The following is a 13,060-nucleotide window of genomic DNA, read 5'->3' as shown; positions in this document are numbered from 1 at the left end:
TAAGGAATATTTGGCGCAAACGTGAATTAATTTTAACAATTAATGGACTTTTAACAATCCATAAACATACAGCAATATTTCACAGACTGTAAGAGTGACGTCACTGACCAATGAGTACTGGGAAAATTTGCTGGGACAATTGAATTAGTTACTCACACAGTAAAGACCATTTGCCCGGTTGTAAACATGAGCAGCTGATCACTCTCAGTAACTCCAGAGCAATCGATTCTGTGGGTTTCAAACAGAAGAAGGTTAACACTTTCGCTGTGTTTCACCAGTTAAAAAGCTTATTTATCCAACAGCAGCAGAGGAAAAAGAGAGACATAGTATCACCAAAATCCATATAAAATAGGAATTACTTGGATCATTTGCGTAATGCAACTATTTTAAAGCATTTGTTTGCATCCTTCAATACAGTCGCCAAAAATTCAACAACATGGATTTTATCTGCGAATTATGACTATTTATTATCAGGCAGTAACCGGGCTACTTGTCAACTTCTTCGTCGGATGTCTCTCTGTGGTTCCACAATCTGACCTTCCAATAAACTTTAAACGCTCAGAAAAAAAAACAGTAGATCTATTATTATTATTATTATTATTGTTATTTCCTTTTATGGTTGTTATTATTATTTATCGCTATTACCATTAGAACTAGTATAATTATCATTACTAGTGCCATACATTGAGGATGTAGGATCGTGGAAACGATATCACTGTTCCACTCTTGGCTCAAGCAAAACCATAGCATCAGCAGGCAAACATTTTTAACTATAGATCAAACTGGGAGACAATCTAGAGTGTAAAATTACATAAATAACAAAATAAATTTATAGGTGCTTACCAGGGACACCAACATTTGCAATTATGATATAATATATTTTCCTGATACTGCAGAATGTCTCCAGCATGTTCTACGTGATGGATCTCTTCCGTTGATTTACAAGCAACGACACGAAGGTATTTGTTCCGGCTGTCTTTAGTATAAACCCCTCCACATCTCCACAGGGACAGTAAGGTTACATCATCATTCAGATTCACAATTGCTTTAATTAAATCTGGCGTCGATATGTTTGAAACTGTTTGGATGTACTTATCTATGAATACCCCAGAGTACCGACAATTCTAAACAAGTTAATCAAAGATTAAGGCGAATTTCTTTCAATCAAAGATGAGGCTCATCATTAAAGCAGGCTGGTGTCAATCAACAGATCCCGTATTATTTCACTGTGGGCCTTTGATCAGTTGTGGCCGATAGTCAGTACTATTTGCTACAGTCAACTCTAATTCTATTAATACCAAATGTGACCCTCTTTAACTGACAGATTTCAAATTAAAAACCTTATTTGATCTCAAACATGAAACACCTATATTGACCATAGCTTGAAAGATTGATAGATGTCCTCAATTTTACTGAAACTACACGGTTAATAATGTTCCAATTGTTAAAAAAATACCAATAATTTATTCCAGAATCAAACTTTCGATATAAACTTCAAATAAAATTGATTTTAAAGCCGCACAATAATACGAAATGTCAACTTAGTTCCGAAAAACACTTCTAAGAATGTGAACTTCTAAATGGTTTACTTAACTAAACACTTCTATTAATACTGTGCCGTAAATCACATCAAACATTTTACTACATGGTTAGGTAGATTTTTGAAACAATACTGTCCTCAGTCAGTACATTACCTTAAATAATTCTGCTCATCAAACTGATGACGGACTTTGTACCAAACATGGTCGGCACTCAAATCAACTGCACTCCACTGGAACAGCTCTACCACTCGTTTATATACGACTGGCAACTTTACAGCGGCCAGTTTATCCACCAACCCATATTTTTTTGGAGAGTGGAAGGATACCGGAATTCCCATTGGAAAACTGATAGACACCAGAAATGTCACCCACCCCGCGAGTCTCTCTGAAATAGCTCTGAAGCTGCACACTCTGTACTATCCATGGGCCTGAAGCTGCTGCACACTCTGCAGTATCCATGGTCCTGAAGCTGCACACTCTGTACTATCCATGGTGCTGAAGCTGCACACTCTGCACTATCCATGGCCCTGAAGCTGCACCCTCTGCACTATCCATGGTGCTGAAGCTGCGCACTCTGTACTATCCATGGTCCTGAAGCTGCCTACTCTGCACTATCCATGGTGCTGAAGCTGCGCATTCTGCACTATCCATGGTGCTGAAGCTGCACCCTCTGCACTATCTATGGACCTGAAGCTGAACAATCTGCACTGTCCACGATCATAAATCTGCACATTTTGCACTGTCCATGGTCCTGAAGCTACATACTCTCTGCACTATCCAGTCCTTTCCGACTCTGGCCGCTATGACATATATCACTGTCAATCTTTAACATGCGAACCTGCTAAGGATCCGGCCTGAACACTGGGTCGAAGAGCCTCTGCTGGTAGCCCCGGATCACGACAGTCTTTAAATTCTGTTTTATTTCACCTGGCCGTGTGGGTTCTGGCCCAGCCCCTTTACTTTTTTGGACTTCCTCCAATTGCCTGCTTGTTTCCCCATTTGCGCCCACTTGTTCCTAATTTTTCACTCATTACCCTGGCCATTTAAACCCTGCCTTGACTAGCATTCTCTGCCAGTTCGTCCCAGTTCTGACCTGTGTCGTTCTGGTCTGTCATTGCGACTTCTGCCAACCGATTTTGCTCGTTCCTGTGTTTTGGATTTTGCCTGTTCCTGGACCTGATTTTTTTCCTATGCTCTCTGGATTGTCTGCCCACGCCTGACTGCCTTCCCTGGTAAGATCTCAGCCTGCCATTTCGGATTCGTGCCTGCCTTCTGTTTTTGAAAGACTGTTGCCTTTGTGCTCCCTCATAAACCCTGGAGTATTCGTTGGTGTGCACTTGGGTCCCGCCGAAACCCGACAGAACCCGACAGAACCTCTTTCCAGTGTTCAAGTTCTAATACTGAATTCTAATTAAGCTACAAGCATTTCCCTCTGCCCTGCATGATTTTTTTCTGCGTTATGAGAGAATAATGTCTGTCTACTTAGCTATCTATCTGTCTGTCTGTTCATCTGTATCTCTGTCTGTCTGTCGGTCTGTCTTTCTCTGCATAATGTCCATATTTACCCGACAATCGGATGTTCGAAGCAATAACACAGCAATCCTGGCTTTGCAGTACGAGAGGTATCTCGTTGTCTTACTGACTCTTCCGCCCTCCCTGCTGCTTCAGTTTTACGTCAGCTGATACACGACGGATACAGGCACGTCAGCCAACCGAGCCCATCAAACCTACTCTTAGACTAATCAAACACAGATCACATTCTTACTTTGCCACTCATTCCCTTTGTATTTTCCAGAAGTAAAGACGAAACATTGCACGGAGAAAATGGCGACTGTCGTTTTGCCAACAATCAGTGTTGTGCTTTGTTTATTAAAAAACACTACCCTTCTCTTTAATCTGTGGGCCTAGAATACTTAAAGGTAAACCCATAGGCTACGGGTACAGTTCAGTAACGGGGAGAGTGAAATTGAGTGAAGTTATCCCCTCTGGTTTAAGAGCCTGATAACTGAGGGTATTAACTTCCGGTACCTGGTGGTGTGGGTCCTGATAACGGTAGCGACCAAAGCACATGTCCTGGGTGGTGGGGGTCCTGAAGGCGGTTACGAGAAATGTACACGGTCTGGGTGGTGGGGGTCCTGAAGGCAGTTACGAGAAATGTACACGGTCTGGGTGGTGGGGGTCCTGAAGGCAGTTACGAGAAATATACACGGTCTGGGTGGTGGGGGTCCTGAAGGCGGTTACGAGAAATGTACACGGTCTGGGTGGTGGGGGTCCTGAAGGCAGTTACGAGAAATGTACACGGTCTGGGTGGTGGGGGTCCTGAAGGCGGTTACGAGAAATGTACACGGTCTGGGTGGTGGGGGTCCTGAAGGCAGTTACGAGAAATGTACAGGGTCTGGGTGGTGGGGGTCCTGAAGGCAGTTACGAGAAATGTACACGGTCTGGGTGGTGGGGGTCCTGAAGGCAGTTACGAGAAATGTACACGGTCTGGGTGGTGGGGGTCCTGAAGGCGATTACGAGAAATGTACACGGTCTGGGTGGTGGGGGTCCTGAAGGCGGTTACGAGAAATGTACACGGTCTGGGTGGTGGGGGTCCTGAAGGCAGTTACGAGAAATATACACGGTCTGGGTGGTGGGGGTCCTGAAGGCAGTTACGAGAAATATACACGGTCTGGGTGGTGGGGGTCCTGAAGGCGGTTACGAGAAATGTACACGGTCTGGGTGGTGGGGGTCCTGAAGGCAGTTACGAGAAATGTACACGGTCTGGGTGGTGGGGGTCCTGAAGGCGGTTACGAGAAATGTACACGGTCTGGGTGGTGGGGGTCCTGAAGGCAGTTACGAGAAATGTACACGGTCTGGGTGGTGGGGGTCCTTGATGATTGACGTTGCTTCCCTGTGTCAGCGCTCTGTGTAGAAAATGGGGTAGCAACAACCAGACAGAATGTGCCAATGCAATCTCACCAATCACTTCCCCAAGTGCAGTGTAAGTTAGACTGTATAACATCCTAACTTTAATATTTAATACTCTGACTGATGAAACGTCTTCATCACCGTTCTGCCTTTATCTGAAGCTACTCTAGGCGAACTTTGTCCTTGTGTTTTTAGTTACCTCCGCTCTGTAACACTTCCTCGTTTCACGCCACACACTGTGCACGTTTCTCTTCCCAATATGAAACACTCCTCACCTATCCGAACTGAACCTCACTTGTGATGCTTCGGTCCACCTAGCAACTGATCCAACTGATTAACACGATGTTTTCGCTCACGGAACAGCCACTCGCTGGATTTTTTTTTTGTTTGTTTTTGGCACCATTCTTTCTAAACTCCAGTCTGTTGTGCGTAAAAATCCCAGGAGATCAGCAGTTTCTGAGATACTCAAAGCACCCTGGGCGGCACCTGATTAATTAGCTTGTTTATTTCGGCTTTTTTTCTTAAAGAGGTGTCGGACGCGCTCCAGAGCGCTCCGGCTCCGTCTGCACCCCTGGTGTTGGTGGTATCGCCCATCAGTACAATCAACCATTTTTATTCGGAAGTAGTAAAAAATGAGCGACATCTTATAAAATAAAAATAATTTTGAATTATTGCTTTCAAACTCCGAGAGGAAAACGAGACCCATAGCAATTGCTAAGAACAACAGCGGCGGAATTTCAGTTGCGGGAAGAGGGGAAAAAAGCTCCATAGATCATGGTGCGTATTCTGAATTATTATAATTCAATAAATATTTTATTATACAAAAATATATAGTAATGTGATAATTACCGCGCGGGAAGATGATCGAGAAGGAATGTTGTGGATCAAAAAGGAGGACGGAGATGCGCAGAGGGAAACGGGACAAGGTCTGCACTGGTGGAGAGGCCGGAAGATTTTGTGTGTGCACAGGCGGTGCCGGCTAACGTGGGTTGTTAAAGGCCGACGAAGGACGCGCCATGTCCTGGGCAGTTGCAGTGGGTGAATATGGGGTTTAATGCTTTCCGGGTAATTACAACCCATTCTAAATCCACTACACTGTCACGGAGACACTGAGCGCTACAACACAGAAGCCGGACCCGAGCGCATTCAGTCTGGGCTGAAATATTATTCAGCCTCGTTCCATCGAGCTGCACCCGGACAGCAGCGCTCCATACCCCGTCCACCCGTGTACTTACCTAAATCTCCCTGAAATGTTAAAATCGAATCGGCACCCATCCCTTCCGCTGGCAGTTCGATTCAGGCTCTCTGCATCCTCTGGGTGAAGACATTCCGCCGGTAGGTTTGGCTGGGAAAATTTACATTTCATCGGATGGATGTGAATGTGCTGATGGAGAATCAATCTGCGATATAAAGGGAGCGCCTGAACAGGGACTTGAACCCTGGACCCTCAGATTAAAAGTCTGATGCTCTACCGACTGAGCTATCCAGGCTCTGTTATACTGGAAACACACACACACATACACACACACACACACACACACAGACACACACACACACATCTACATTCGAGTTTTCTTACGCCAAACCATTTACAATGTTTTGGATTCCATGAATTGCATCGGAAAAATCAAGAGAATTATCTTCCGCTGAACTATCCCAAGCCTCAAACTGGTCTGGCAGGGTCTGGCACCCAGGCCTGTCGTGCAGGAAGAAGATATTTACGGCAAATTGAAGAATTGAAAATGAGCGAGTTCGGGAGATCACACAGGCAGGGGCGGAACAAGGAGCGAAAGGGTCTGATGGGCGAAGCTGCATTTATTTTAAAGCAATGAGTGCCGGATACGGCAGATGGTGTTGCAATGGGTGGCTGGTGCGACTAGAGGTGGACCTAAGTGCAGGAGACAGGCACAGAAGACAGGCTTGGACTCGACTTGAAACTCGGAACCAGGACGTGGACTTGACTCGGAACTCGGAACCAGGACCTGGACTTGACTTGGAACTCGGAACCAGGACCTGGACTTGACTCGGAACTCGGAACCAGGACCTGGACTTGACTCGGAGCTCGGAACCAGGACGTGGACTTGACTCGGAGCTCGGAACCAGGACGTGGACTTGACTCGGAGCTTGGAACCAGGACCTGGACTTGACTCGGAACTCGGAACCATGACCTGTATTTGACTAGAAACTCGGAACCAGGACCTGGACTTGACTTTGATCTCCAAACCTGGACTTGCACTTCACCTGGAACACGGCAGCGACAACATCGAAACAATGATGGACGATTTATATCTTGGCTCGGAGGAGCGGCAAATGGTCAGCAATTCTTGGCTTGACACGAAGAGACAGAATTCCTAACTCGGAGTAGCGGCACATGGCCAGACCTACTCAGCTGGAAAAAAGTCGATAGAAAAGAAACAATGACAATTCATTGATATCTAGACACGGAGAAGCTCATGAAGACGGTCCCTTATTCTTGGCGGCTCGGAGTGGCGACAGTCGGCCAACAAATCTCAGCCGAACATGAAAACGATAGAACTCGCATCCCAGCTCGGAGTGGCGGCAAAACAGCCGGCGACTCAGCTGGACACGAAATCGACTGAATTCACGAAGCAACCACAGGCACCAAAGCAACCAGAGCCCACAATTCTCGGCTGCCGCGGGACGAGCATAGCCGCACCGGCTATGGTGACGAACCAGCAGCGAGTAGCTGAAATCCGGAGTTTTTATGCTGCTGGTTCGAATGAGGATCAGGTGCCCTAATCAAGGAGCCCAGTGGAACACGGGGAAAAGGAAATTAACTGAAATGAGTAGTGAACGGACCGGACCATGACACATGGATCGGAACACGGACTGAGATATCAGAGTGAGGGATATGGCAGATGGATTCAGGCCATGGATCGGAATACGGGACTGGGATATCAGACTGACGGACACGGCAGATGGATTCAGGCAATGGATCAGAACACGGGACTGGGATATCAGAGTGAAGGATACTGGAAATGAGTTAAGGCCATAGATCGGAACACGGGACTGGGATGTGGGAGTTATAACACGATCACGGCTGACGAATGAGCAATACTGACAGATCAGCGTTCCGGGTTACAGATCCTACACTAGTGATAGACGCGGAGGTAGTGTTGTTTATCATCAACTAATCTAGGTTAGGCAAGTCTCTACACAACTATTAATTAATCAAAACTTGCACTTTATTGACTCTACGTAACCATTTTGATCCCCGGCCAACAACTCAAACATAAATTCTACTGTTCCCCCTGTACCAAAAACTCCTCCAATTTACAACACTGAAATAGGAGATCTCCCATTGGCTAAACGATCGATACATCTTCTCCCAGCACCCGGCATGGGGTCGTGCTTGCGATAGCTAGTCTCGGGAGTTGCCGCTGTTTTGTGTTCAATTCCTCATCTTCTTACACTCTGCTTATCTGTGCAAATGTTGAGTTTCAATCTCGTTGGCTCTGTCCAATCTGGCTAATGTGTGTCAGCTTCCCATTGACTCTGCTCCAAGCCGGCATAATTTTATTGCCCTTGTCGCAAGTGACAAACGTGTTCTGTCTCTTTGTTCGGAATCACAGCAGAGCAGCCAGTTGCGTGGTTTGTGTTAGTCAGGTCAAACACTGTCTCCTCCGTTCATAAACCTGCATGTTCCATCGGACCAGAGAGTTCTTCGCAAATAACTTCTTCTTTGAAAATGATCTCCAGAGCAGCAGAGTATCAGGATTATCAATCAGTTCACTTTAAATCGCTTTGATGCAGGTACTCCTGAGCAGAGCAATTCACAAGAAAGTTCACAAAATGGAGTATACAGAACAGCTTCACAAAACGGCAGCCTCCATTCCTTCATCCACATGGCAAGAACAAAAGCAATCGGTTTCTCTACTTCCACGCTCCTTGACCCATTCGTATTCAATGTTTTCTTCCATATTTTAATCCTTCATGACTAGGAGAGTGAGGGTTGAGTTTTTCATCAAGTGGAACATCATGGTAATACGTCTGCAAGTGAGACTATCTGGTCAGAAACAGGGTTGATCGCTTTGATTGGAATGTGCTACGAGGGGTGATTGATACTTTCATGGCCTAAGGTAGAAGGAGTCAATTTTAGAAAACCGAGCACATTTATTTTTCAACATAGTCCTCTCCTACATTTTCACACTTAGTCCAGCGGTCCTGGAGCATACGGATCTTGGACCTCCAGAAAGTGTCCACAGCAGAGGTGACTGATAAGTTCGTGGCCTAAGTTAGAAGGAGATGAGTTATACAGCTCTCACATGAGTGATTCCACAGAAAGTTTGAAGTTAATAACTCATCTCATACAGTTTCGTCCAAGTCATATGTAAGAGACACTGGTACAGAGAGTGGAGTTAAACCAATTTGGGGTTGGGCGGGGGGGGGGTGCGGGTGCGGTGTGGTGCACTGATGAGACATATGAGAGTGTTCTTGCCAGCAGTATATTCGGATCAATAGATTGTATGAACATCATTTGAAATGTTGATCTGCGATTAAGCTCTCTACCCAATGCAATATATGGACATTGCATTAGCCAGAGCTGCAAATCTGTTTGTTAATAGGCCCTGGATGGGCGTGATATGTCAAATTACTTGTATAGGAAAGGTGTGGAGTGATATTGAACCTGCTCAGCCGACTGGAAACGGCTCCAGAAGGCCCCTTGGACGATATGTGTTGAGCAGCCACTCATTCTGTGCTGAACCGCCGTTTGGTTCTACAGTCATTCGCAGCCGTGTGGCCTGAGGAAAACCCTGGCGTCTGGAATTGCAATGTATCTTATTCCCTGCATCTCTCTGGTCCTTTTAGAAACTCAGCGGCTGCATTTATCGAACTACAATCCTTAAGAATGGCTCCAGATTGCAAAGGATTGTGGCAGATACCCATCCAGGTATAAACGACTTTCCACAACTAGTTATCACCATCCAAACATCCGGCTCCTGATCCAGTGTGGGTAACTTCACTGACTGCAACTCTGAACTGACTCCACAATCTAGAGACCCACTTTCAATGACTTTATATTCTCTGTATTATTTATTCATATTTTTATTTTTATTTGTTCCCTTTTGTCTTCTCTTGCACATTGGTTGTTTGTCGGTCTTTGTTTATATATAGTTAACATTAATTCTATTGTATTGCTTTGTTTTCGCCTGAAAGAACATGAATCTCAAGATAGTGTAAGGAGACATTTATGTCCTTTGATAACAAACTTATTTTGACTTTGACTTTTTAGTTCTTTGGTACCTACAGCAAAAACTCAAGATGTTTGTTGTCCTTTGTCCTCTTTAATTTCCAGAATACAGGAACACAAGTAAATAAGAACGGGGATGAGCCACGTCTCTCCTGCCAAGCTGGGCGGATTGGTTTACACAACGACCGCAGGCGGGTCACTGACCCTGAAACAATATTCTCATGGCGGTAAGATCGCCGCTCTAAATATCCACTCTCTAATGTGTCACATTTTCCATTCTTAGGAGTTTCGCAATTAATTCTCTGAAACAAGCAAATGAAAATCCCAGCAGAGAATTCGCTCGGCTGATGTTTATTTTTAACACGCATTTCGAAAATCACTATTTTTAATTGTTGAAGTTTCCACGTCCCCGCGGGAATCTCAACGGCGATAAAAACTTTGGCCCTGTAACGCCTCGAAGTTTCACTCGGACAGGGTTACCGGCGGTGTAGGGTGAACAACACTTCGCGCAGAAAATGCTGTACATCTATCACAGTGTTGAGAAAATAGTCTATGTTATCATTGCCGTCATCGGTGTTCCTGGTAAGTGAACGCAGCCATTCAGATAGTGTTACTCCGGGTGTGATGTTATGACAGTTAATACAGAAATAGTAAAAACACAAAATGAAAACAATACTTGGAATATTGCTCTCGATTCTGATCTCCTCGTTACAGAAAGGATGTGAAACCCTTAAGAGGATGCAGGGAAGATTTACCAGGTTTTTGCCGGGAATAGACAGTACCTCATAAGGAAAGTTCGCGTGAGCTCGGGCTTTTCACTTTGGAGAGAAGGGCGATGAGAGGTGACTTGACAGACGTGTACAAGATAATAAGAGGCATAGAGCAAGTGGATATTCAGAGACTTTTTCCCAAGGTGGAAATGGATAATACGAGGGGGCACAGTTTTAAAGTGATTGAAGGAAAATGCAGGAGAAGTCAGAGGTAAATCCGTTTATTCTCTCGGAGAGCGGTGAGTGCCTGAGGCACTCTGCCAGAGATGATGGTAGAGGCAGATACATCAGGAGTATTTAACAATCCCCTGGCTAGGTACAAAAATGAAAGATAAATGATGGGCAATGTTAGAGTGCAGGGTGGAATGATCTTGCAGTAGGTTAAAAGGTCGGCACAACAACGTGGGCCGAAGGGCCTGTATTATGTAGAACTGTTCTCTGTTCTATTTTGTAGGCACCATTAACCGTGGCACGGCGTTCCACATACTCATCAGTCTATGCAAAGTATGATACCTCTGGCATCCCCATATATACTTTCCTCCATTCACTTTTAAATTATGCCAGAAAACCCATAAACTGCACGCTGTTCTTCTTTTTCATCAACATCCCAGATGCTTTCGTCACCTGCTTCCAAAATTCCAATTATTATGAAACGATAATCATTGTGATTTCAGAACATAATATGTCTTGACACTATATGTGTGGGAAGTAAATCTTTCTGCCGGAGAGGGAGGAAGTGAGAGACTGAGAAAGCTCAGGTAACTGGTGATCAGTTGTCCTGGGATCAGGCATAGGTGTAGTGGTCGCTTCTTTATGAGGAAAGAGCGCACAGATACTTGGCAGAGACTAGAAAAGGCCAGCGTTGCTTCATGGAAGGAAGGTCATGTCTGACAAGCCAGTGTGCACGTTGACGACATAAGCAGAGAGAGAAGTGCATCATCCATTGAAAACTATCACTCGGGCGCAGCAAGCGGTGACAGCGCCCCGGATACACGGCCCCTCAATGAGGGAACTTTTGACATCAAGAGAAAGGCATCCTAAATGCCTCTGTAGAGAGCTGGAGCTGAAATGTCCCATGGGACCATAAGGTCATAACATACAGGAACAGAAGCGGGGCATTTGTCCCATCGAGTCTTCTCCGCCATTTCATTATGGCTGATCCATTTTCCCTCTCAGCCCCAATGTCCTGAGTTCTCCCCGTACTCCCTCATGCCCTGAATGATCAAGAATCTGTCAACCACAGCGTTAAACTGTGTTAAGACGTGAGATCCACAGCAGCCTGTGGTAACGAATTCCACTCTCTGGCTGAGGAAATTCTTCTTCATTTCTGTTCTAAAAGGATCCCCCGCCCCCCGTATTCTGAAGCTGCGTCGTCTGGTCTTAAACTCTCCCGCCAGAGGGAGCGTCCTCTCTGCATCCACTCTATCGAGACCTCTCACCATACGATAGGTTTCAATGAGGTCACCCCTCATTCTTCTGAATTCCAGTGAATACAGGCCCGGAGCCATCGAACGTTCTTCATATGACAAGCCTTTCAATCCTGGAAACATTTTCGTGAACTTCCTTTGAGCTCTCTCCGGTTTCAGCCTATCCTTTCTGAGATGACGGGCTCAAAACTGCTCAAAGTGCTCCGTGGGACGACAGCAGTGCTTTATAAAGTCTCAACGTTACAACCCTGCTTTTTTTTATTCTAGTGTCATGTACCCCGTGACGGGAATAAAGAACCAGCAGAGATAGAAAACACTTTGGAGTCCAGTATTGCTATAAACTAATAATATTTATTAGTAACTACTCAATACAGTAATATAAATGTAGATAAATCAAACAGGTTAGCAATGATTATATATATAAGTATATCAGTAAGTGTGGAAATATATGTATGAAAAACCAAGCATCTTTATGTTTAGGGGTAAAAAAGATACAGTCGTACGATGATGGGTAAAGGTCAGTTCAGTTCAGTTCGTGGTATTGAGTTGAGTAGTGATGGAGAGAGAGAGGGGGAGATATTTGAGTCTTCAGGTGAGCTGACGCCGTCGATCTTTCCGTTGTCCTTCGAAATCCTTTAAAAGTCACCGACTGTGACTTTAATTAAGGGGACCGGTTTTCTGTGGTGGAGCTATCCCCCAGGCGAGGTTGGACACATGGACAATTCCCCACCAGTCAACCCTTTTCCTCTATCCACTGCAAGACCAGTGGATCGATCAGCCTGATCAATCCTCCAAAACCCACTTTTCCTGCGGGAAAACAATGCTCATTCAGTGTCCAAACGTGTGTCTCAGATCTGTATCATCTGACTTCCTATTTTATCTTTCCATACCGAGCATCAACTGTCATTCAAATAATTCCTCCTTCCTTTGTCTGTGTAAGAAATGCAAGCAGGCAAAAAGCCTTGAAGAAAATGTCAGCAACTTGCCGAAAATCATAACATCGAGTGTCCATTAAATAACACCGCCTTCTGTCACCATAGCAACTTACGAGCTCCTCGGTGCTGCCTCCAACTCCAGCAGAAATTCAAAAGTTAATTAGTTCTTTCTCGTGACAGTCCAGCCAGTTAGTCTTCGTCGCTCTCTCGCTCTCTCGCTCTCTCGCTCTCTCCAAAAGCACAGTTAATAGGGGTACTTCAGGAT

The 13,060-nt window shown here is 45.1% G+C and overlaps 1 non-coding gene across 1 annotated transcript; it reads right to left on the bottom strand.

Moving 5' to 3' along the window:
* Positions 1–5,868: 5,868 nt before the first annotated feature.
* Positions 5,869–5,941, bottom strand: trnak-uuu (transfer RNA lysine (anticodon UUU)). The gene has a single exon. It is a non-coding gene; the product is annotated as a tRNA-Lys (tRNA).
* Positions 5,942–13,060: the final 7,119 nt, after the last annotated feature.

The sequence above is a fragment of the Mobula birostris genome, chromosome 13, assembly GCF_030028105.1.
Source record: "Mobula birostris isolate sMobBir1 chromosome 13, sMobBir1.hap1, whole genome shotgun sequence".
Taxonomy (NCBI): Eukaryota; Metazoa; Chordata; class Chondrichthyes; order Myliobatiformes; family Myliobatidae; genus Mobula; species Mobula birostris.
This window is presented reverse-complemented; position numbering and strand designations above follow the sequence as displayed.